General features: G+C 36.9%; 1 long non-coding RNA gene across 3 annotated transcripts in view; it reads left to right on the top strand.

Annotated features, from left to right (window-relative positions):
* The window catches only part of LOC119873876, a 284,170-nt gene extending 257,509 nt beyond the window's left edge, over positions 1-26,661 (top strand). For 2 of the 3 annotated variants that reach the window (XR_005366617.1, XR_005366615.1), the window contains 2 exons: positions 10,390-10,536; positions 26,565-26,661. This is a non-coding gene — a long non-coding RNA (uncharacterized LOC119873876). Of the gene's footprint in view, positions 1-10,389; positions 10,537-15,279; positions 15,413-26,564 lie in introns of those variants that run through there. The other variant, XR_005366616.1, reaches the window with a different exon arrangement.
* The last annotated feature ends 378 nt before the right edge of the window (positions 26,662-27,039 follow it).

Raw genomic sequence — 27,039 nt, 5'->3', positions numbered from 1 at the left:
TGCTAGGTGTCCCATTGCTGCCATGCTAGACACTGTGCAGTGCATCATCTGTCACTACCCTGCTGGATATTACAGCACATTTTGTAAGAACCATAACACTTACATTTCAGACCTGCATGATGACTTTTTATTGTCCCTATTACCTGAAGTCTTAATTTACGCCTTTGCAGTTTTATGAAATACATTGTTTGCTTCATCTCTGTCATGTGCCTCCCTTAACATTCAAGGCGATATATTATCACCGATCACTGTGAGTCATAAGTTATCTCACGTCCTGACAGAAAGGGCTTTTTTATCCAGTTGTTTTCTCGAGCCAGCACAGTATGTAGAATGGTTTGGGTGGTGGGGGAGGAGGGGAAGAGAAGGAGTCTGTCAAGGTTATGATTAACTGAAGCCTTAGTATAATGGTTTTTGTTGGTCAAAAATCTGTTCCTTTTTGTTCTCTAGTTTAATAATTAGTTGCATTGTACAACGACGAGTAAATAAAACTCTTATGGTTATTTGATTTGACCATGAAATGAATAAATGGAAACAAAAGCCTCAGACTTCAAATAGGTTATAGTTGAAATATTAATAGGGATCTTACTCAGAGAGACTTACTATTGTTTTCTCCCTTCTCTTTTTTTTTGCAAATATGGACTAATTATTTAGAATAGAAACACATTTTAAATAAAAGAAAGTTGTTAATGTTTAATTTCATTTCAGGTACTACAACTAGACTCTCCAGTTTAGGGAGCCATATTATTAAACACTGATGCAAAGAGAATTCTAAAGTTTTCTCTGAGAAAACATGAGAGCCTCCTAAGTCTGAGAATTATCTATTGCTACAAAATCCTTTAAAAATGTTGATGAATGACTGTGGCTTTGTGATTGATAAGTTTCTCAGTTCACTTTATAGGCAGCTTGTTTTGTGTTTTTATGTGGGGGAATTTATAAAAGGGAATATGCTATCATTCCTTTAGGAATTACTGTTTATACCTAAGTATTTTGTATAATCCAGATATCTAGAATGGGGAGAGGCACCAGATATTGAGGGAAAAGCACCAGTTGTCTCTGATTTAGTCCTTCTTCATAGCATTTTATTGTTTTATAAGAAGATACATACTGATGATTGATTACGTCAGCTACTTTCTACTTATGAGCCTATAATTTGGGGTTTATCCTATTTTATGTCAATCCTACATGATACCCAACAATCAATTTAATTAATTTTAAAAAACCCTGACAGATTGATATAATTTAATTGGCTTAGAAATGAACTGATGTAATTGGCAAGCCAAGGATCTTTTAGAGAGGAAGAGTAAGTGGACAGTGCAGCAAGGGATGGGCATTTTTCCAGGACTTGAAGAATCATACATTTTATAAGGTATTCAAAAGAAGATATGCATCAAAACATGAAAAGACACACTGGAGACTGTTTTTATTTGGCAAGCAGTGTGACTGATTTGACTTTGGGCCAACTAACTGTACCTTAAAGATTCTTGAGAGAAACCAATGTGCCCATAAATCAAAGTGAGGAAGTCAGGGTGTATTGCAAGGACGAAAACTGGATGGATTTTGGTGCGGAATTTATACTTCAAATTTGATTGGGCCTTTCTTTGGAAGAAAGAGAAGACGTGACTTTTTGTTGTTGTCGCTGAGTTTGTTTGGTTCTGAGAGGGGAATCTGAACAGAATTTAATAGGTTTTACCCAGAAGAATGAAGTACAGGAGTCGTATCTTTGGAGAAAGCTTTAGGCCAGCAGAATGACATTGGTTTATTAAGAAACACTCCATTCCTTCTGGTGATGTTATAGCTCATAATTACCATGATAAGAATGAGGACTGAACACTGAAGTCTAAGATTTCCATCATGGTACTATCTTTCCAACAACTTAGAATGCCATTCTTTTCCTCTTTTCCACATAACCATTGGCTTTTGTTTTACTTCACTGCACTATTTATTTATAGTTATATATATAAGTCAATTTTGTTAATTATCATTAATGCTAACTCATATGTCCCCATGAGTTGTTTTGTTTGCCTTTCCTGTCAACTTTTGCAAGAAGTATGTTAACTTCTCCAGGCTGTGAATGTGCCCATTTCTCTTTTTAATATTGTCAGTTTTTGCCTATATATATATATATATATACATATATATATATATAATATGAAAGATTTATTTTACTTTTTTATTTTTTAAAAAGATTTCATTTATTTAAGAGAGAGGGTGCGTGAGTGGGGAGGGGTAGAGGGAGAGAGAGAGAAAATCTTTTTTATTTCAAACATTTTTTATATATTTGTTTGAGGGAGAGGAGAAGCATGATCAGTGGGGGAAGAGCAGAGGAAGAGGGAGAAGCAGACTCCCCTTTGAACAGGAGGAGCCTGACGTAGCTCGATCTCAGGACCCCAATATCATGACCCTAGCTGAAGGCAGATGCTTAACTGACTGAGCCATACAGCCATATTTATTTATTTTAGAGAGACAGAGCAAGAGTGAGTAAGTGTGAGTAGTGGGAGGGGCAGAAGGACAGAGAGAATCTCAAGCAGACTCCCTGCTGAGCAGGGAGCCCAACACCATACTCAGTCTCATTACCCATGAGATCATGACCTGAACCAAAATCCCGAGCTACCCAGGCAGCCCTGTATATATTTGAAGCTATTTTATAATAGCTTTTCAACAAACTTTTCAACAGACTTTGAATTATTATCTTACTGTTGTGCTGGCCACATTATTGTGGTGAAATATTCTGTATCTCTAGTCATTCTTCTTTGCTGAAGTTAACTCTGTCTGCATCGATATGGTTGCTCCAGCTTTCTTCTGCTTAGCACATGCTTGATATATTTTTCCATTTTAGGTCTACCATTTTGTTGTCCTCATATTTGAGGCACTTTTCTTTTCTTTTTTTTTAATAAATAATTTTTATTGGTGTTCAATTTACCAACATACAGAATAACACCCAGTGCTCATCCTGTCAAGTGTCCCCCTCAGTGAGGCACTTTTCTTATAAGCAGCAGGTGGCTTGCTTTTTATTTTTATCCACCCTGATAAATTTAGTCTTTTACTTGGAGTTATCTGGTCTTCCTTTTTTTTTTTTTTTTTACTTTAGCTTTATTGAGACCACCACCATTTCTCTGTTTTCGAGCCTCAGATTCTGTCCTATGCACAGAATTGCTAAAGACCTCCAGGGAAAATGTAGCTACAGATAGTCTGTTCACTGTCTCCCCAAGGGTTTTCAACTGGTGTGTATCTGTGCTCTGTCACCTTGGTGAGCTTTTTACTTCTGCATACCTCTTGGTATACAGAGTGCTTAAAATTTTCCTGTTATTCAAACGTTTTCAGCATAGCTACAAAGGAACCAACTCTACTCTATCTGCTTCAACATTTGGCAAATGGCTTGAGGGGGAACATTGCTGTGTGTTGAGTTCCTTCAAAGCCTGTAGTTTTACTATTGCTTTCCCGTAGTACCACCAAAAGCTCTAATGGTTTCACTGTCCCCAAGCAGTGACACTCTATCTGGGCCAAACCTAGATTGCCAGCCTCTAGCATATGCTGAATGTCAACAATTTCCTCAGGACAAACAGTTGCAGCTCATTAGCTCAACACCGAGAGTTTCCCCCCTGAATGAAATTTCAGCTCTCTGAATCTCATTGCTTCCACAGTGACTCGAGGGGTCATTTAACATATATAGATAGATCCAGCCTTATTAGTTGTTTTTGTAGAGGGCTTTTCCATTGGAAACTACTCCATCTTCTCTCTGACTTTTCATTTAAACTAAAAGAATTTCTACAGTTTAAAATTTATTTGTAAGCCAAGGAATTTCGTGATTTCTTTAGAAAATTGGAAAATGCACACAGGAAGACAGGTAGAGTCCCCATTAGAGATGCTCTTTTGGTTATCTGTAGCTGTGTAACAAACCACCTCAAATCTAAGAGGTTTAAAAACCGTTTTAGTTTTACTCACAATTTTGTTGGTCTGATAATGTTTTAGTTGAATACTCTGTATCCATTTTATGAGCTATTATTTTCAAGATGGCATCCTCATTCACATACCTGGTGAGACTTGCTGTGTTTTTCTCACCACAGTGTCTTATCCTCTGGTGTTCCTCACAATATGGTGGCCTAAGGAGGCAATCTTCTTACTCAGTGACTCAGGGCTCATGAGATTGCAAAAAAGGCTGCAGATTCTCTTAAAGTTTGGTCTGAGAACCAGAATGGTACTGCTTTCGTCATTATTTATTTATTTATTTTCTTATTTATTTAAATATTTTATTTATTCATAATAGACACGTGGAGAGAGGCAGAGATATAGGCAGAGGAAGAAGCAGGCTCCCTGCAGGGAGTCCTATGTAGGACTCCATCCTAAGACTCCAGGATCATGCCCTGAGTCAAAGGCAAATGCTCAACCACTGAGCCCGTCCCTATTTTTTTTTTTTAAGATTTTATTTATTTATTTATGGGAGACACACAGAGAGAAAGGCAGAGATACAGGCAGAGGAAGAAGCAGGCTCCCTGCAGGGAGCCTGATGCGAGACTCAGTCCCAGGGCCCTGGGATCACGACCCAAGCCAAAGGCAGATGCTCAACCACTGAGCCATTCAGGTGTCCCTTCATCATATTTTATTGGTTAAAGTGGCCATGGGCCAGTTCAGCTTCAACAAGAGTGGAAACTGGCTCTACGTCTCAGTGAGAAGAGTGTCAGTTTGCAACCATCTTTTTTATTTGCTATAGTCCTTTCAGAAAATCATTTGTAGTATCTTGGCAAAACAATAACAATAGCTAACTTGCATTGAGTACTTACATTGTATAATACCTCACTTAGTTGTAATTATAATGCTGAGATGAGGACCTATGAATACATGAAATGTTTTTGTTAGAGTTTTATTTTATACATCTATTTATCATTGACCCTTGAACAATGCAGGAGGAGTTAGGAGTGGTGACCTTCACACAGTCAAAAATTCACATATAACTTTTGATGCCCCAAAAACTTAAGTACTAAGTAGCGTAACTGTTGACTAGAAGCCTTACTGATAGCATAAACAGTTGACTAACATATATTTTGTATGTCATATGTGTTTTATTTACTGTATTCTTACAACAAAGTAAGCTTGGGAAAAGAAAACATTATTAAGAAAATCATAAGGAAGAGAAAATACATTTATGGAATTATACTGTATTTGTCCAAAAAATCCACATATAAGTGACCTGTGTAATTTAAACCTGTATTGCTCAAGGGTCAACTGTATTTAATTATACAAGTAAACATGAACACATGCTTAGTAGAGAAAAAGCTAAACTGATATAGAAATTTATATCTTGGGGTGCCAGTGTGTTAAGCATCTGACTCTTGATCGACTCAGGCTATGATATCAGGGTGGTGAGATCCAGCCCCAGGTTGGACTGCACAATGGGCATGGAGCCCACTAAAGATTCTCTCTATCACTCTCCCCCTCTACCCCTCCTTATACCCCTCCCCATGCCCACTCCTGCACTCTTTCTTTCTCTCTAAAAAAAGAAAGATGTATATCTTTTCTCAGAGATAAACATGGTCAATAGTCTAGTGGGTCTCCTCTAGAACTTTCATGTCTGTGTATTTGTTACCATATCCCACTTGATCCTGGTATCTTTGGTACCAGATGCACTCGGAGAAAATGTGGTTCAAAGCTATGATCCAAACAAATAAAAATAAGAAAGCCTCCCCTCCCACAATTATTCATGTTTCTTGTCTTCCCTTTCTTTCATCAGTAAAATATTGTTAACTGCTTTAGAGTACTTTGATGGCTTTCAGATGCTTCAACTAACAACGCAGTTGCTGGTCCCTAGAGACTATTTTGTTTCATCATTGTCACTGGTCTCTAAGGCATGTCAGAAGCGTAGGTGACCAATGTAGGATTTCAAACAAGGTTAATGTCAACAAGCTTGCCATAGTACATAAGTGCAATTTATTGTCACTTAATTATTGAACAAGTCTTAGTGTGAAGTATCTCCCTTAGAAAAAATTGATTCTGAATTTTGTGAGACTCTAATACATAATCTATTTATTTTTAATGTGATTTACATATAAAATTAGTTTTACCATAACATTCTTATGTATAGAAGTATTCAAAAACTTCAGACTAATGAAGCACATAGAGAAAATCAAAATTTTTCATAGCATTCTTTCACTTTAGGGTTTTAAGTCAACACATGTTCAACAAGCCTGTGGCATCATGGCCTGGAGAGCTTTGCCTTCACCAGATTCCTAAATAAGAATTACATGCCTTCAGGTGAAACCTAATTCTTATGGCCAGTTTTAGTTTTGATTCATTAAATCTAGGTTTGTGTTGTTTTGTAAAGTATGTTATTAATCACAAAACCCACAAAACCCACTAGCAATGATTCATACTGTGATGCTTCTCAAAATTCAAATATTTGTGTCTCTGCCTTGGTTTCCTTTAGTCTTATGTCCCTGTGAACTAGAACTAGACTTTGTTTCCAGAAGGCTGACCCTTCAGTCTGAGCACTTGGTCCCAACTCCTGAGCCCTTTTTAGGTGTACTCTTAGGTGTCATTTGCTTTTCTTCGCTTCTTAAAGAGGTAAACTCTTTTCCTCATTTTGAAGTACTCTGTATTTCTTTGCCCTAAGTCAAGGTTAATCTTTTTTCATGTCCCCTTCATCTGTTGGTGGGACTTTTTCTTTCTCCTGCCTTTTAATTTCCTGGAAGAGTTCATGAGCTACTTCCAATGCCTTTTGGACCTGTACTAGTTCAGTGTTGATTTGCCATCCCAGGTTCCTATACCTCCACCTTCAGCGGTTGACACTGTCGATTGCCCCTGTGTGTGTGGGCATACACTTGTGCGTGTGTGTGAAAATCTACTTTCCTTTGGCTTTCATGCCACTCTCCTGTGATGGGACTTCTTCCTCTGTGATGTCTTTGCTGGCTCTGTGTAATGTCTGCCAGGAGTCTGCTCTTAGAACTCTTCTCATCATAAATGCTACCCCCTGGAATAAAGCAATCCACTCTTATGTTCTCACTAACATAATTTAAAAAAAAAATCTTTTTAAAAAAGATTTTAAAGAGAAAATCCTTGTATCCATCACCCGGCTTCTCCATTGGTTGCATCGTACATAATCAAAACCAGGAAAACGAATGGCACAACACAATTAATTAGACTATAGCTCTTACTGAGACTATTCCACTTTTCTCATGTGCTTATTTTTTGCATGTCTTTGTGTATAATTTTATCATACTTTATCCCACATACGGATTCATATGACTGCCATTATAATCAAGACATAGAACTATTTCTTCATTGCAAAGAACTCCCTTCCACTACCTCTTTAAACTCTTGCTCTCCCTCCTCTTCTCTAACCTTTGGTAATTACAAATCTGCTCTCTATTGGTGTAATTTTGGTATTTCACAAATTCCATATAAGTGGAATTATAAAGTATGCAACTTTTTCTTCTGCTGGATTTTGCACTCAGTGAATGTCCTCGAGATCCGCCCAAGTTGCCCTGTGTGTCAGTAGTTTTATTTTTTCTTTTATATTGATGAGTAGTAGTCCACTATAAGAATGTACCACAGGTTGCTTAATCATTTAACTGTTGAAGGACATTTGGTAGATTTTAGCTACTACAAATAAAGCTGCTGTGATCATTCATACATCGGCTTAGTGTGAATAGAAGTTTTCACTTCTCTAGGATAAATGCCCAGAAGTGCTATTGCTAGATCCTATCAGCAATGTCAGTGATTCAGTTCTATACATCTTCACTAGCATTTGCTGGGATCACTATTTTAATTATCATGTTATAGACGTGCTGTGGTATACTGTATTTTAAACTGACTTTTCCTTAATGACTAGTAATATTGAAGAGTTTTCCATGTGTTATTTGCCACTCATATATTTGTTTTGGTGAACTGTTCAACTTACTTGTCCATATTCTAACTGAATGCTTATTTTCTTACGTTGGATTCTTATTTTGTATATTCTGTACATGAGTCCTCTGATGGGTATGCAGCTTGCAAATATTTTCTCCCAGTTGGTGACTTACCTTTTCAATTTCTTGACACAGTCTTTTAGGAGTAAATGTTTTGTCTTTTCTTTTAATTTTGATGAAATGCAATTTGTCAATATTTCTTTTTATGGATAGTCCTTATGGTGTCATATCTAAGAGCTTGTTGCCTAACCCCATTGCAAAGATCTCCTCCTGTATTTTCTTCTAAAAGTTTTGTAGTTTTACTTCCTGCATTTATATCTATGACCAATTTCAAGTTAATTTTTGTATAAGGTATAAAGTTTTAGTCAAAGATATGTTGTTTATTTGGGAGGGGGCTATTGATGTTCAATAGTGCTAGCACCATTTGTTGAAAAGACAATCCTTCATCCACTGGGTTGCTTTTTTTATTCTTGTCAGACATCAATTGGACACATTTGTGTGGGTCTATTCTGAATTCTCTATTTTGCTCCATCGATCTACTTGTGTCTGTTTCTCTGCCAATACCACATGGTCTTGATTACTGTAGCTATAGAGTAAGTCTTAAAACTGAGTGGTGTGATTCTTTCCACTTTATCCTTTTTGTTCAGTAGTGTTTAGCTGTTCTAGTTCCTTTGCCTTTCCATATAAATTTTAAAATATACTTGAATAACACATCTTTAATCTTTGCCCCCTCTCTTGAGTGACATTGGCAGATTTAGCAGGCAAAAAATACAGAGTGCCCAGTTAAGTCTGAATTTCAGGAAAACAGCAAGGAATTTTTTAGTTTATGTATGCCCCAAACATTGCAGGGAGCCTATTTACACTAAACAGTTATTTATTGTTTATCTGAAATTCAATTTTAGCTGTGTATCTTGTATTTTATCTAGCAATCCTACCCTTCTGTCTCAGAAGAAAGTAAATCTTTTTATGTTCATGTCATGCAGATAACATGCTTTTTAAATTTTTTATCTCCATCACTTTAAAAAAAAAAGATTTGCTTATTTATTTCAGAGAAAGAGAGGGAGAATCTCAGGCAGATTCCACATTGAGCATGGAGCCTGTTGTGGGGCTGGATCTCATGACCCTGAGATCATGACCTGAGCCAAAAGCAAGGGTTTGATGCTCAAACAACCATGCCAAACAAATGCCCCTTTATTTCCATCCTTATACTTGCATTGAATTTCCTATCACATTTATGACCTTACCACCCATCTCAGAGCCTAAGCTTAAAGATGAGCCTTACCTTCAGCTGATCTTATCTTTCACACCACAGCTCACTAGTCAATCTCAGGAGATTCTTTTTTTGTGTCAGCTGCAAAGCCTCCTTTTAGAAAAGACAATGCACCATGTCTGATGCTGGAATGTAGAACTCTGGGCAAAACTGATGAGTTATTGGGTGACCTGACAAAAGTATGTTTGAAGGGGGAGGTGAAGAGATTCCCAGGTGAGGACATACCCTGATGTAAGAAAGATATAGCCACATGAACTTGACTTGGTGCCTCATCCTTTCTTTCCTGGAGGCAAGTACAGACCATGATACAGCATTGTTCTATTACATTAATCTATCTCCTGGCCAACTGTGTAGAAGTATGGTTAGGTTCTGAGGAGAGAAACAGGTTAAAGTGAAGAATAAAAACTGTAAGAGTAAAGTAAAAAAGAAGAGCATTTTAAGGAACTACGAAACATATGGAAGACCAAGTTGTCCTCTGCAGGCCCACAAATAGGGTAAAATGTCAAGACCAAGAGATATACTTTCTTCTTTTGTCTCAGACTTTCCTATGGCCCTTGCATTCTAAGGGCTCAGACCAGACACTAGAGAGGAGTGTGCCCAGAGGAGCTGTAGGAGAAGCAGCAGTTGCTGAGACAGGGGCAGGAGGCTGTAGAGCCCACTGGAATAAAAAGGAATACATCCAGGGGCCTAGAAAAGACAATGGAGATGGGAATCTGTCCTCTTTGCCCAATGGACCAACTGTGGCCATAGGCAAGGGACTGCTGTGCTGAGTAAGGTGGTGTGGCTGCGTGGGGATGGGGGATTGTTTTTGAGCACATGAGAAATCCCCCTGTGGAAGCCCTAGGAATACTTGAAGGAAGGGGTCCTGAACCACATTGCACTGGTGACCTGTTGAGTTAAATGCTTACATTTAATTAAATTTAGTCAATCTGGTCATCAGGGATATTTACAAACCTTATGAGTTAGATTAAAAAAATAATAGTAAGATAACAGAAGTTCCATTATTTTAAGCTTCGGGGCAGTATGTCGTAAATGTTTCAGACAACATAATACAAAGCACAAGGTTGAGTCTAATCGAATTTGGCCACTTAAGCAATTATTTTGGTATACATTCTTGTGTTGATTTTCAAATGCTTTCATTCCATTGACATAAAAGAGTATTGGTGGATAAGTTCACAAAGTGCAGATTTAAACTGATTTTATTCTTTGCACACGCAACAGCAAAGAAAGCAGTGATTGGGTCAAGTGTCTGCCTTCATAGATGGGAAAGACTTCACTCAATGCACGAGTCTGATGTGCATACGTCAAGAGCACATTTGATTGTCAACCATTTCTGCTTCCAACAACGTCCTCCATCCTGATAAGCAAGTAAGTCCTGTGAATGACTTTGAAAAGTCAACCCATTCATGTGACAGAGGAGGAAAATAGGTTTCCATTCTTTGCCAAGTATTTTCTTATCTAGCTTTTATCTTCACGTTCATTCTTGAAGTTGACTTTGAAGGACAAAAGTAGAAAGAGAGAGCATTCCTTTGGAGTGAAAATTTATAGGTTTGATATGCTGGTTGCCCAGTTTTCAGTGAGAAACTCCAGAGGGAATATAATCTCTTAACCTAAGGGAGAAAGGCTGTTTGCAGTCATACTCATCTCTCACACACATGTATTAGCTTAGCTTCCCTGTATTAATTATCTAAGGGCAAAAAATGTCCTGAAAGAATGTGTTTGCTTCCTGCTGAATATTAAAACATTTTATACTACAATAATTTAAACAATGTAATGTTGGCCTAAGACTAGACAAAGAGTTCTATGAAACAAAATAAAAATCCAGCAATAGGACCAAGTAATACAAAAATGAAATGTAATTTTAAATTATTGTGGATAAAAACATGGATATTGTTAGCATAACAGGGTAGATATCTTAAAGAAAAATAAAGCTAGTCTTTTTAAGCTAGGATAAATTCAAATGGATCAAAGGTTAAAAACAAACAGAAAATCACAAAATAGAAAACATGACATGTTTTAAAATTTTAATTCTAAATTAAATCCTGAAGCCATAAAATAAAAGATTGATATAAGTTAAAACAAATTCTGAAGAAATGCTCTACATCAAAAACAAACATGGTCAAAGAGAAAAGTGGAGAAAATTTGCAATTCATATTACAGAGAAAATGACAGTTTTGTTAATGTTTATAGATTTGTCAACATCTAACAGAAAAAAACCCCAATAACCTAATTGAAACATGGGCAAAGATTATCATCAGGTATAAAAGTATAAATATATTTAAACCATGTAAATATATAAAACTGCCCTCATAATAAAAGAAAACAAAAAGTACATTTTTTTGAGTATAGTTGACACACAATGTTGCATTAGTTTCATGCATACAAAGTAGTGATTCAACAACTCTATATGTTATGCGATGCTCCCCACAGGTGTAGCTACCATCTCTCATGATACAATGCAATTACAGTACTAGTGGCTGTATTTCCTATGCTATTAGGTCTTTTATTCCCATGACTTATTCATTTTATAACTGGAAGTCAGTACCTCCCACTTCCCATCATCCATTTTGCCCAATCTCTCCACCTCTTTCCCCTGTGGCAACCATCAGTTTTTTTCTCTGTATTTGTAGGTATGAATCTGCTTTTTTGTTTATTTGTTTATTCATTTTTTTAGATTCCACATCCAAATGAAATCATATAGTATCTATTTTTCTTAGTCTGACTTATTTTACTTAACATAATAGTCTCTAGGTCGATCCGTGTTGTTGCAAATGCACAATCTCATTCTTTTTTATGGCTGAGTAATATTTCTCTCTCTCTCTCTCTCTCTCTCTCTCTCTCTGTGTGTGTGTGTGTGTGTGTGTCTGTGTGTGTACACCACATCTTCTTTATTCATTTATCTATCAATGGATACTTGGGCTGCTTTTGTATCTTGGCTATTGTAAATATTGTTGTAATAAGCATAAGGGTGCATATATCTTTTTGAATTAGTGTTTTTCTTTTCTTTGAAAAAATATCTAGTCAAGGAATTATTAGATTGTATGGTAATTCTATTTTTAATTTTTTTAGGAAACTCCATACTGTTTTCCACAGTGGCTGCACCAATTTACATTCCCACCATCAGTGTTCAAAGGTTCCCTTTTCCCTACATCCTCAAATAAAACTACATTTTTTTTTTATTTAGTAGATTTGCAAAGGGCTTGTCAGCAAACGGTATTGACATGAATGTAAAGAAATAGGCTCATATATATGTGTGTGTGTGTGTGTGTATATATACACACACACCCACATCTATATATGTATATATATATATGATCAGCAATTTGATAGTATCTATTAAGATAGAAAATGCATATGTCCTTTTAACAAGCCAGGCTACTTCTGTATGGAAATGAACATGATTAGAGGCACCTGGGTGGCTCAGTCGGTTGGGTGTCCAACTCTTGATTTTGGCTCAGGTCATGATCTTGGGGTCCTGGGATTGAACTCTGCATCAAGCCCCACATTGGGCTTCATGCTCAGTGGGGAGTCTGCTTAAGGATTGTCTTCCTCTCCCTCTGCCCCTCCCCTGGTTCTCTCTCTCTAAAATAAATAAATAAATCTTAAAAAAAGAAATAATGGTTATAATCACAAAAGCAAAGATGACCTATGTACAGTGCCAATATTGTAGTAATATTGATAATAACAAAAGATTGAAAACAATTTAAATGCATTTAACAGGAAACTGGTTAAAATAGTTATTTTCATATGGTTATTTCCATTTATTTTATATTCCATTTCATTTTAATATCATTTTTATTCATGATTCATGTTATGTAGCAATTTAAAAAATAAGGCATGCATAATAGACCTGTAAGATATTTTATTGGAAGGCAAAATATGATTCAGAACAGTGTGCATGATCTACTGTCTTTGATATGTATCTATAGATCTATGTGTACTCACTGCTTACATGCAGAGTAATAACTCTGGAAGCACCTCAAATAAATTGTAGAACATGCTGGGAAAAGAACCTAAGAAGTTTTTTTCTAGAAAGGAAAAGATGACTGTGGGACAGAGTATTCGCTTTTACTGAATACTCTCTTGTATTTTTTGAAGTTTTTACTTCATGTATGTATTAACCACTCTAAACTTGATTATAACCTCAAATTTAAATACAGTAGTGATGGCTCAAGATCTTTGCCATTTACTCATCCAGCCTACCCAGTATCTCCCTCCATCAGTGATAGCATTTTCCTCAGTGCTAGTGAGCACTGGCCAGTGTCACTTCTATTAAAATTCCCTAAAGGAGTGTCTGCTCAAAAGGTGAGTGTAATATTTTCATGTTGCTATTTTTTTCTCAAATGGGACATATTAATTTTTAGGGATATACGCTTACATTTTATAAGAGTTAATTAAAAGTTAAGGTTAGAAGTTTAATTTTTGGTGTAGTACAAGCAATTATGGGAGAGTTTCTCAATCTTGACCCTATTGACATTTAGGGTCTGAATAGATCTGAATAGATCTTTCTGAATAGATCTTTCAGTCCCAGGCTGCCCTGGGACTATTGGATACTTATAATTCCTACCCCCTACCCCCTAGATTCTACTCTCTAGATGGTAGCAGAAACCACTCCCAGTTGTGACAACTGGTAGAAGTCCTCTCCCCAAGTTGTGACAACCAGAAGTGTCTCCAGATATTGGCACATGTCCATCGGGAGCAAAATTTCTGCCCTGCACCTCTCCTTTTTCCCCACATGAGAACTACTGGATTAGAGTCAATAATCATTTATTGGGTCCTGACATATGTGAAGCTCTAAGATTGTGTATATGAAGTCTTGCTTTTATAAAGATTTATTTTATTTATTTGAGAGAAAGAGAGGGTGTGAGGGGTGGGGCAGAGGGAAAGAATCTTCCCGCAGACTTCCTGTTGAGCATGGAGACCACATGGGGTTGGATCTCATGATCCATGAGATTGTGACCCATGTAATCACAACCTGAGCCGAAACCAAGGGTCAGAAGCTTAACCAACTGAGTCGCCCAGGCACCCCAACACCCAATACATCTTAATGCCTGGAGAAACAGTGTAGTGGCTTCTCTCCATGTGTAATTTCATCCTTTAATAGAAATAGCCACTCTCCTAAATATTTGGTCCTTGAATAGCTATTGGGTCTTTCAAATACAAAATAATAAAATTTTGAAAATAATTCTTTTCCTTGACAGCACATATCAAACTAGTGTGCCAAGCTTTGAGGAGAATAAACCCACTTGTCATCTTTTTGGAGAATTGAAAAATATGGCTCTTGTAATGTGAAGCATAAAACATTTTTCTAAACATCATGAAAATAATATTTTCAAGTCTTCATTCAAGAAGAGTGCTTGCCTTCTTATTTTACTTGGAAAACATGTACCTTCTGAGGCTCAGAGAGGGTTATTCCTTGGTCCCTATATTAGGCCTCAGGATGTATATATTTCAGCCCCCCCCCCCATAATAGTAATTTGGATTGGTGCATTTCTTTGTTAAATTTGGAAAAAATGTAATCAGTACTTCCTAGGTTACGGTGTATGGCTATACCTGTGTAAAAGGCTATAGTGTAATAGTGTCATATTTCCAAAGTAGTATGTGGTTTTTCTAAATTACTTCATGTATATCATTTGAGATGAGTGTAGGACGTGCATGGAACACAGGAGAGTTGCTCAGTAAATATTAATTAGCTAGCTACCTTATTTAAATCATCAAGGAAAATGCTCCAAATTTCTCTCCTCTAATGAAAATAAACCCTTAGTTACAATGTTATTTATCTTTACATTTCTGTCAGTAGTTGCTATTTTCTTTTTTTTAAAATTTTTATTTATTTATGATAGTCACATAGAGAGAGAGAGAGAGAGAGAGAGAGAGAGGCAGAGACATAGGCAGAGGGAGAAGCAGACTCCATGCACCGGGAGCCCGACGTGGGACTCGATCCCGGGTCTCCAGGATCGCGCCCTGGGCCAAAGGCAGGCGCTAAACCGCTGCGCCACCCAGGGATCCCCAGTAGTTGCTATTTTCAGTTCATGACATGTTCATCACAAATTTCAGCACACTTCGACAATTCTCTTTTAAGTTCATTACAAATCCTCTCCCCACCCACAGAACTTGAAAAAAGAATGCACTGTCCTGAGTATGGAGTATAACTTGATTAATGGCAAGCTCATCAGAGGAAACAGGAAACTACTCACTCGTCTGCACCATAGGATTTGTATCCTTCAAAGTAACTTAATTCTGATTTCATTTGGTTTATCCTAAGTCCAAGAATACAGGATCATACCATCTGCCTTAGTTTTGATAGTCTTTGTTGTGTTTGCGTGCTAGCCACTTCAAAAAAACATGCAACTGAAAGGATACTTTATAAAACATCATGAGTTAGATCCAAGCCTTGTTTTTCAGGAAGAGCATATTGTCACCGATTCTTAGGAGCCAAATGAAATGGGAGTGTCTTATTTCCCTTCAAATCATAGAGAACAGGGTTTGCATAATCTGAGTTCTGTGCTTTATCTGCACTGTTATAATTCCAGGCAACTGAATGAGGATCCTCAAATATGTATTAAGTGCAATAACAACAAGAAACAAACGATGAACAGAGATGGTGCTGGATGTTCTTGGATTTTGAGTCATGAGTGTACTAGGGATATTATTTTTCCACTGATTACTTTTATTTTTATTATGGGACTTCTTGGAAGATGTTATTTTTATTATAAATGATGAATGAATTAATAAAATTAATTCTAGACAGGTTAGAATGATTAATCTGAGAAACTAAATAAAAATAAGGTGTTGATTCCAATTTGGGCGTCAGGATCTTTTTTTTTAATGTAATAAACAAATAATAAAAATCCAACCTGGTACATAAAAGCCATTCATTATGTCATCTAGAGATTTCTAAAGATTGAATTTGAATTGATAGTAATCTAGAGGAAATATTTTATCCCCAAATGAAACTTGCCCCTTAAAGCAATAGCATATAGGGTTTTCAAAGTAAATGCCAACTGATTCCAGTCTTTAGAGATATATTTTATGTGAAAATTGCTGTTTGAAATAGAACACTGGTTTTACATTTCAGATTAAAAATATAATACACCACCAAGGGTGCTGATTTGTTTCATCTATTGTGAACCAGAAGTCTTATTAATAAAGAAGACTTCTTTGATAACATGCTCCTTTAAACTGCATTTTCAAATGTGTGGTTAATTCTTAAGACTTCTAGGTAAAGGGCATCATGTTTGTTTTGTGTTTTTGTTGTTGTTTTTGATGCTTGAACCATTGCAAAATGCCTTCTAAAATCATTGGCAGTGCAGCGTCTGTGTAAGCAAATAGACTTGCCTGTATGTTCTTAGCAATACCCAGAGGCAGCCTCATCCATTAGAGTTAGTTTTATTGAAGGGAGGCGTATTGGCTAAGACATCAGCCTGTTTCTAACTCTTTTGAAAAGACATTACAGAATCTTTACCATCCACCTTGACCATCTCTAGAGAGCAGACCCTTGGTTTTCCAAACACCATCCGCAAAACTGGACTGGTTAAATTTCCATGAGATTAGATGTCCTTTTTCATCAGAGTTACCAGCCTTTTTTCAGCTTTGTTAATGAAGGAGAGTCTCCTTGCATTGAATATGCTCATTACATACAAATTAGAGTTTAAACAGTGGCTTTCCAACCCCAGGAATGTAAGTGCTAATGAACAGAAAAAGGGTCTCCCATGAAAAATAACTCAGGCAAGCTCAGTCCCCGCACCACTGTTTGCAGTGCTTGGGAAAAGGTTCTAATATTAATGTCTCTTGTCAGAAAACCCTTACAACCTCTATTAAATCATCTTCCCTATCGAAGGTGCTGTAGTTATAAATAGGCTCACAATGAATTTGGAATTCTCTACATGTAAATCATGCCACATACCATTATCTGATATCCTTGAATTAGGGATGCGTGGCCTTGGGGGCAGTAAAGGATAGGTCGATGCAGCCAGCTGTCTCGTTTAGTAATAACGGCTGCGCGCTAAAGACTAACAGGCAGACAATAAATAACATTTTCAAATCTGCATCCAGACTTTGAGTGGGAGAGAAATGAATAATGATTTCCTTGTGCTAGATTGGACTTAAGCAAAAGGTCAAAGCTTTCAGCAAAAGGAACAACAGCTGTACAATCCAGTTAATCATAGACAAAAGTGTGTGTGTGTGTAAACCTGTAAGCAGGATAATTAACAGGTCGACTTGTGTTTAGTGTATTCCGTTGTGCCGTTTTATTCTTGCAAACTCCATCTTCTTTCATGTCGATCCTTCATTCTGACTCTCTTTAAAGGAAGGTGAGAGGTTAACAGATTAAATCCAATTTAGAATGAGGAGCTGGGAGTAATTGATATTATATTTGAGCATTGTATTTAAATAAATCAAGTGCATCTTTTCGGTGCAGACAAGGTCTTTGTGTATGGATTACATCGAGTTAGAATTATATATTTTATAAGTATAATAAAATGTCTGAGTCTATTTGCATATCTTCTATGAGAACATAAATATTTCTGATATTGACTGAGTTTTATAGAAAAATGATATGCAAGAAGAAGCAATGTTCTTAAATTAAACAACAACAACAACAACAACAACACAACCAGGGATAAATTAGTTCTGTGAAAAACCTGCTGTGAGATTTTAATTTTCTTTCCCCATATAGCTCTGGAAAGATCACCTACCTACATCAAAAGATTGAAGTCCTATTAATGTTTCTTTTATGAGAGGAAAGACCTTACCAACTACAGTTTATTTGGAAATTATTATTTTATTACTTTATTTGCGTGATTATGTATGTCTGTCTGTCTCTGTGTCTGTGTGTCCAAATTGTGCTTTAATTAATTGGATCTCAGCTACTAAAATGTATTCTGTTTAACTGCAGATAAATAATTTCAGACTCTTAACTGTTTACTTCCCCTGACTTCTCTATCTTTATGTTTCTGTGTGAACAATACAATAAAACCTCTGCCTATCCTGCCCCCCTTTTCAGAGGGAGTTTTTCAGTAGTGATACAAATATTGTTGTTTTTGCTAGCAAGTAATTCACCAGTGGCTCATTTCCATCAGCTTTTATTTCACAGCAATTGTAAAATAAACCACTCGTAGCACATGCTGTTAATGTCTGGTCCCTGGGGTGTAACTGATGTTCATGGTATGGGTCATGTGCTAGCTAAAGTGTGCATTAAAATGGGAGAAATTAATAGTACTACCACTGATTCGCACTAAATGGTATTCAATGGGCAATGTCATCCTTTGAATAGTATCTTAGCATATTATTTTGTGAGTGTCTTTTAGAGTCCGATTTTAATGCAAAAATAAGCAAAAAAAAATCAGAGCATACTAATATAATGAGTTCTTCAGAAGCAGAACTGGTCATATGCTGAAGTTTCATTTATACATTACATTCTTTTCATTTCACTTTTGACCTTCATTTTATATTTGATGACGCCATAAAACTCGTGGCACAATCACTAGAATCTGTGCTTCTGCAGAACTTGATATAAATAATGCTACTCTTTGTGTGCTTGGCTATTTGTGTTTCCAGTTATGCATTTTAAAAGTAAAAAAGATAAGCATTTTTTCTTAATTATGTATTGCTTGGGTATGGATGGATGTAAATCACATAACTGGTTTCAAAGATGGGATATATATATATACATATATATACATATATATATATATATAACATGGTATGTTCTAACTTTAATTGAATATTATTTTATTGCATTCTATTTGGTGATAATGAACAGGTCCATGAAAATACAATTCTTTAAAAAACAGTCTTAACACTTTCTAGATATTGTCACTCTTATGCTGATAACATTCCTTCAAGATTGATAGCTGGCACACCATTCATCTTCTAGATAAAGATGTTATTGTACTGAAGAGGTTATTTGAGCACACAAAAGCATGTTTTAAGTGCTTGTCAGTATCAAGTTCTGCTTTCCTATACATACAGAACTGATGTTGAAGCATCACGCCGCCAAAGAGTGCAATCCCTGGCTGCACCTGTTTGATCTAGATGCAGAACCCCATCTCTTCCTAATTTATACCTGTTTCTCTCTTCAGAGATGTCTAGAATTTCTCTGCTAAGACCCTTGCATGGAACAGATAATATGAAATCCAGCCAATTGTTCCTTCTTTTTTTTTTCAGTAGTTGTATACAGTCACTGTGAACCCTGGATTAACAAAAACTGAATTATGGCTTCTCGGAGAAATAATAGGGTTAGGTTCCTGTAAGCCTTTGATTGATTGTAATATTTTCACCAACAGACAATGCATAACCTTGTTTTATATGAGTTTCTGTTTAAGGAAACACACATGTGTTGTTTAATATATAGCAATGTTATAATATACATATTATATTCTCTATATAAAACACATAAAATATATTATTTAATATCTATTTTGATCCATTAACATGGCCAACAGAACTGTAACTCATGCCCGAATGAAGCTTATCGAACACAGCATTTCCCTCTGTAAGGCACTTCACAGCCTTTGCGTGCTTAGGGACACTAGACAGCACTTGAACACTATGCTTGGGAGGCATTTTAAACAGTAGACTCAGCAAAAGGCACAAAAATGAGAAAATGTGACACTAAATAGTGGGTGGAAAGGACACTTGTTTACAATGAGAGCTGACATAAAACTGCCATTGCCTCATTCAACCTCAGCCGGGAAATGTGTGCTTCATGCTAGTCAAGGTTTTCATTACTGCACGAATGTTGACCAATGACTGCAAAATCACCTCCATTGCTCACTTTGGGGTTACAAATCTGTTCTAGCAAGTAGGGGACTGGCACATATGGAATCTCTGAATTACAGAGATCAACTGAATTCAGCGATATGAAAAATAGCATAATCAAAGCAATGGGAACCACTTAAAGTTCAATTTATGCATTCCTATTTTTTAACATATTGTGTGAATTTTAAACATACAGCATCATTATTTGATATATGTACGTATTATGAAATAATTGCCAGAAGTTTAATTAATATCTATCCCCTCAGGTAGTTAAATTTTTTTCTTATGATGAAAACTTGTAAGATCTACTCTTAGTAACTTTCAAATATACAACAGTCTTGTTAACTGGAGTCAGCATGCTGTACATTATACCCCTAGGATTTACTTATCACTGGAGGTTTGTACCTTTTGGCCACCTTCACCTATATCCATTCCTGTTTTTGAAAAATCTGTTAACCATTTCATTCCTTTCATCTTTCCTCCCCTTGTTATCTGCTCCATTCTTCCTTCTTACACTTTGTCTTCCTCTCCTACCAACTCTGTGTATTCTTTTTTTTTTTTTAATCTTTTATGGAACAAATTGAAATTCTTCATTAATTCTTTCTAGGTCTTTCTGGCTATCACCTCTACTGGCTTCCTGGCCTCTAGATTGGATCCTGATACACAGAGCAATAGTTATTCTTCATTGCTGAGACATTATTGCTGTAGAATGCTCTTGGTAGTTTTGGTACTGTCTTCCATTGGCTTCAACTTGGCTACACTTGCACTTCCTTGAAATATGAGGCTCTAGCTCTCAGTCAGGTGGCTAGAATATTCTGCGCACACTGTCCTTGGTATTTCAGAAATGCTGAGAAAAATAAGTTAATTAAACTTCACCTTCGGATTTCAAATCACACTCTTGATACTAGTGGCAGAAACAAGAACTTTAAAAGAGAGGCTTTTGTTTGTTTTTTTGATATATAAGAGACTAGTTTTCGGGAGGCTTCCTTATTTTGAGGTCCATAGCAGCCTTATTAATATTAGTTCCCAAACTGAACACAAACCAAATTGTGTCATATTTGTTTACTAGCCTCCTTTACAGTAAGGAAAATGGACACACATTATATGCAAAAATATGGACAAGACTCGCAATCATACTGTTGGATGAAAGAATTCAGACACAGTAGCATACATACTGATGATTTCCTTATATAATTTTTTAAAAAGATTTTATTTTTTTAACCATGAGAGACACAAGAGAGACAGAGGCACAGGCAGAGGGAGAAGCAGGTTCCTTGTGGGGAGACCGATGTGGGACTTGATCTCAGAACCCCAGTATATGACCTGAGCTGAAGGCAGATACTCAACCCCTGAGCACACAGTCATCCCCATTTATATAAATTTTAAAAAAAGGAAAGCTGTGACATTAGAAGTCAGGTTGGTAAATATTGGATGGGAGGGTAGTGATTGTGAGGGGGCAAGGAACTTCTAAGGGTGCTATTTGTATTCTGTTTTTCATGTAGGTGAACATGAAATAGATATGTTCATTATGAGAAAAATACATTAGAGGAAAATACGTATAAAGGTAAACAACGCTTGTCTGAATACATATTCAATAAAATAGTTCTAAATTCTCCATAAATGGTGTGAAGCAATTTATAGAAAATGTACTTTCTGGAGCATGATTAGATTAAAGAAATAATTTGCGATTTATAACTGCTAATTTTTAAGGGTATACGAATTACATTGCTAGGTGAAGGAAGCAAGTTGCAAGGTACATATATGTTAATGGAGTGGAATTAGAAGTTTGGAGCCTGGGTAGCAGAAAGATGATTAGCATTACCGTTTTACAACTTTTTTTTAGAAGATTTTATTTATTCATGAGAGACACAGAAAAAGAGAGGCAGAGACACAGGCAGAGGGAGAAGCGGGCTCCATGCAGGGAGCCCGATGCGGGACTCGATCCCAGGACTCCAGGACCACACCCCAGGCTGAAGGCAGGTGCTAAACCGCTGAGCCACCCAGGGATCCCCAACTTTTTACATCTTTTAGTATATTATTTGACTCATTACAATAAGTGTATATCCATCGGATAATTTAAAAAAAATCAAGACAATGAAAATGTTTTAAAAAGAAAAAAATGAGTTGAGATCTGACTAAAATAAAATGTGTGTCAGAATGTATAGATCCACCGGAGTGAAATTCCCACCAGCCGAAGAATAGATGAAAATCCCAAGACCTTTGGGGGAGGAAATGAGAGTCAGAGAGGAAGGAAGGAAATCAGATTCTAGGGGAATGAAGAAGCATGACCGCAGATAAAGGTATTATTGGTGATATTACAATGTACCCAAATGTCACCAGTTCTTATCAGCCAGTCTCCTATAAAACTGAAGCCACGGTGGCATGAGGAACTCTGTTCTTGTTGTATATGGTTAATGCAAATTTCATGTCCCTGGAAAGTACCTAAACTATTTCTGGGCACCCACAGTTGCCTCATAGGAACTCACAGACCCATTGGCTATCCTGTCACCGCTCAGATCTCACACATTCTTAGGATGGAAACACCCTCAACTTTGCCCCTGACTTCTCTCCACCAACGAACTCTCTCTAGCCCTGCTAATTGCAACACCAGCAAAGCCTACAGTGCCCTCCTTGTCTATACATCCTCTTCATTGTCCCCATGTCAGGGGCTGTGCCTCAGGAATAGAACACATGTAAAAGAATTGTTTTAAAAGTCTCCATAGATGGCAATACATAGACCGAAATATACCTGAGGATCACAAACCAGAGCTTATATAATAGGGTGAATGAACTCTGCCTGTAGGTCTGGGCTCAGGCAGGATGCAGCTCTGCAGGATGTGAATGAGGGGCTGTCTGCAGGGACCCAAAAGCTGCTGCATGAAGTTGCTTGCTCATCTTCACCACTTAGCCTGTGACTGATTAGAGCTATTTGTATTTTTTTTTTTTGACTTTACATCTTCCTGGTAATCATTGCTTACAGACCACAGTGAGAATTTGTTTTAGTTTCCCCATCTATAATACCCCTACCTCATGAGGTCTGTATCTTCCTGGGCTTCTCTCATGGGTCCTTTAGAAACTGTGTTCTCAGCCTCATCTCTAGATTATGCTCCTCCCTATTTTTTTTCTCATTCCCAGGCCCCTGCACTTTTTATTTGTTGTTTATTAATTAATTTGATTCTGAAGTAAAGCTCTTCAAGGGTTCCATGAATTCTTGTAGCACTGCTGAGCCCTTTTGAGAGGGCTAGCTTTGTCAGAGCACAGAGCCAAATAAAGGCTTCTTTTTACCTCACCTCAGTCATGGGATCCACTTATCATCAGCTTATTGAGAGTTAGGAACAGAAGATGTCCCAAATGTCCCCTGTTGCCTGGACACCTGTTCCCTATGGGAACCTTTGAAATGGACTGACCTGGTGTTCTACAATTGCTTGTCGGCCCAGACATGCCCCCTCTGAACTTGAGCTCTCATAAGGTGGGGTTTGGGTCTCATCACTTCTGAATCTCCAATATCTAGGAGCTAAGTTTGAAATGGTAGGCACATGAAATGGAGGATTAACTCATCAAGTGCCACGATGTCTTAAACATTGTCCTGCATTGGGAGGAAGTAAATATGAATAAAACCAATCTGTAGAACTGATTGGCACAAACCTTACTGTTAAACCAATCAGTGTCTTTGTGTGTGCCTATGTGTTGCTTCTAGTTTGGCATGTATGCCTTGAGTTTTTCTCTTAGTTCATGCTACAACTTGATTAATTTCTTTCTGTCTGTTTTCCAGAGAAAGACGAATGGAATTGGAATCAGTGTGCAATTAAGAATGGTCCTGCTTCCACATCTGATATTATTCAAGCCCATGCTCTCCATTATTTGTTTTTACTAAAATTATCTGTAAGAGCATCTCTCTAAAATGTTGCCATCTCGACTATTTAGGTGAAGAGGAAGGGCAGAAAACAGAGCTTGAACTTCCCAGAATGTTCCATCAATAGATTACAAGGCTTTGTTACCTCTTAGAAGAATTCATTTTATCTCTTAACATGCAAAAGTAGTCATCACTGAGTACACATATATAAGAAAGTGATATCACTTGGAGGGATGGTAAATTTTCATAATCCTTTTATTTCCCAAGATAGGAAGAGACATTTCTTCTATTCCCAACTATGTCAGGTCCTAAAATGGAAGGGAATAAAACACAATAAATTGCAAGCCAAAGAATCAATTATTAAGGCAGAGTAACGCTGCATCCCACAATGTTGTCAAAAAACCCAGATGTGTCATGTTTGAGTTGCATTTTCATTACGTGTACATACTTGGCTTTTAGCAAAATTATATGAGTTGGATTAATTTTTTATATGGCCCTCCAGCAGCTCTATGCAGAACCATATGGGAGACATTTGGTTCTCATCAACTCCTTTTTACCCTTCCTTCCACTCCATTGCTTTAAACTGAACTTTCATTCTCTTTAACTATCTGCACATTTTATTCTATTCAGAGAGAAGAGCCACTAAAATATTATGACCTCTAAGTGACAGGCGGTGAGACAGGGTCTCTCTCCAAAGCCAGCCCACAGCTGTGCATTGATCGCATGGGTTGGTGGCCTGGTGTATGCTGTGTAACGGGTCTGTTCTCTTTCATCTCACTGGGAGGATACTTACAGAATGGTTTGCCTCTCTCTTGTGGTCTATAAGGAAGTGGAAGGATTCAGTTTTCAGCCCTGTTCTTATGGTGGTTTTTGCTTAAGCTTGAAATTAACTTTTCAAAGAGGGTAGATGTTTTATAAGGGGAATGGTTGTTAGGAGATTTGCTGAGATTCAGCTTCAGTGATAACTCTTTATAGTAATATCAAGGCTTCCCTGTAAAGATTTCAGACACATCAGCATGATTATTTGCTAACCACTCTGCAGGGGAGGGAAATGGCAAATATCAATGACTTTCTAGAATGAAGGAGCCCACATCTGGGAAGGTGGTAGACTGCCAGCCAGTATCTGAATTTAGGTTTTCTTATTACTCAAAATCTTTCTCTCTTTATTGTCTGGCCCTGTGATTTCCTTTCTTTGTGGGCAGAGGAAATACTGACAGAAAGAGTACAAAAGTTTTCCCTCTCTGTGCATTGTGAATATGTGCATTGAGATAGAAATGGGAGGCTTAGGGCATCACTTATAATCATGAGGTCAATTATCATCTGACACAAGAATTTGAAATAATCTGCTACTGGACACATGGATGCGGAGTCCACATCAAGTGAATGGAATTTTAATTCCAATCAACATTCATTTGTTTGAAAAATGATATTATGAGCAAATGCAAACTTAAAAGACAGCAGCCATTTAAAGTGACTTGTACAACGTAGACAAATTCCATCAAAAGACAGCTTCCCTCTTAATGAACTAAAAGTACTCTATGAGGTTAACTGTCAGTATTTTTACTTCACATCCCTGATCAGCATACTAAATGGCAGGTACTTTTATACAATACATTTAATCCCTTGATGGAATTGGAGGGCAGGCTAGAAAGTTCTTTTCAATTTTTTTTTGATAAGTCCGTATCTTGCTCAGGTTTAACATTTATTCATGATGGCACTTCATCCCTTGCCTTCCTGCTTAAATGCCAGAGGTTAAAATTTCTTATGGAAATTCTACTTAACAGAAAGCTTTATTTTGCATAATTACAATCTGGCTCAACCTCAAATCATCCAACATTTATTATAACATTTAAAGGTCTCAGAAATACCTCTGAGATGTTTTTTCCTCTTTTTTCTTTTTTTAACAAAAGGAACAATTTTCACAAGTCATATACCCAAGTTCTCTCTTTCTCTCTCTCTCTCTTTTTCCCTCTCTCTGTCACAGCAGCACTGGGTAACTCTCCTCTGACTAGCTAGGTTCTCATTCATCATTTCTCCTCAGCCCCGACCTGACCTGAGCCTCTTTCAAATATAACTGCCATCACTGTATCACTTTGCTCAGAATTCTTGGGCTGAAGCCTGCATATATTTCATGATCTGCAATGTAGTAATTTATTATTAGTAATTCTACTTCTTGTCTCAATCCATTAAACAGCATGATGTCTGGTCACGCAATTCGGCTAAATGAAAGTTTGAACATTTATATAGTTAGAGTTTATAGCAAAGCTAATGTAACTGACATGTTTTGAGTTATGGTTCTGGACAATTATGTATTTTTTTAAAATATAATTGCTAACTGGCCAGAGAAATCTTAGAGTCTGGTAATATGAGAATATCAATTTAAACTGAAAATATTAAAAGGCCAGACTATTATTTTTCTCTTCTCTGGGTTCTCAGGATAAGTGATTTGATTGAATATAAATAATGTTAAGTTGTTTGAATTTAAGGATTATCTTGAAGTTTGCTGCATCATTAAGCTATGTCTGACGCAAATAATTAAGGGTGGTTAGGGAACGTGATTTCCTTTATTAAAATATTTTTTTCCATTCCAACTTCTCTAAGGAAAAAACATGCTGTTCGCACCAATTTTTTTTTAAAACATAATCATTGCTATCCCATCAGTAACACAATTGGTGCCTAAGAACATCAAATGGTAAATCCAAGCATATTAATTACATCATTAAAGTAGCATTTGGTACACTGCTGAGATACATTACAATAACAATAACCTTTCTGTTAATAGGATTCGCTGCCAGCGTGTAATGCAGAAGTTGCATACAATGAGGATATCCCATTCCACCACCTCATGGCATAAATCAGTATAGTCAGAGCAACAAAGAGTGAGTATTTCCATAAAAATGACATTAAACTATTTGCGTGTGTGTATGTATGTGTGTGTGTGTGTCTGTGTCTGTGTGGAATGCCACAATTTAAAAGCCAGATAACTGCTCCAGAGAAAGCAGAGTTGCTTGGTTACATCTGCTGAAAACAATCTGTGCTGTGTATGAGAGCTCATGTCAGCTCAGTAATTACCACAACTGAGATAAAGCCTGTGCTAAATGTCACCTGCCGCTGACAAGCACAGGAAGCCAAGCACCGCTAAATGAGTCAGTTACCCTGAGAGTGTTTAGCTCTCTTTGCGAGCTAAATGCATTTGTCTTGCATAGAAAAAGAAAAAAAACTATATATATATATAAATTAGAAACACATTTATCATG

The sequence above is a fragment of the Canis lupus genome, chromosome 11 (assembly GCF_011100685.1).
Source record: "Canis lupus familiaris isolate Mischka breed German Shepherd chromosome 11, alternate assembly UU_Cfam_GSD_1.0, whole genome shotgun sequence".
NCBI lineage: Eukaryota > Metazoa > Chordata > Mammalia > Carnivora > Canidae > Canis > Canis lupus.
This window is presented reverse-complemented; position numbering and strand designations above follow the sequence as displayed.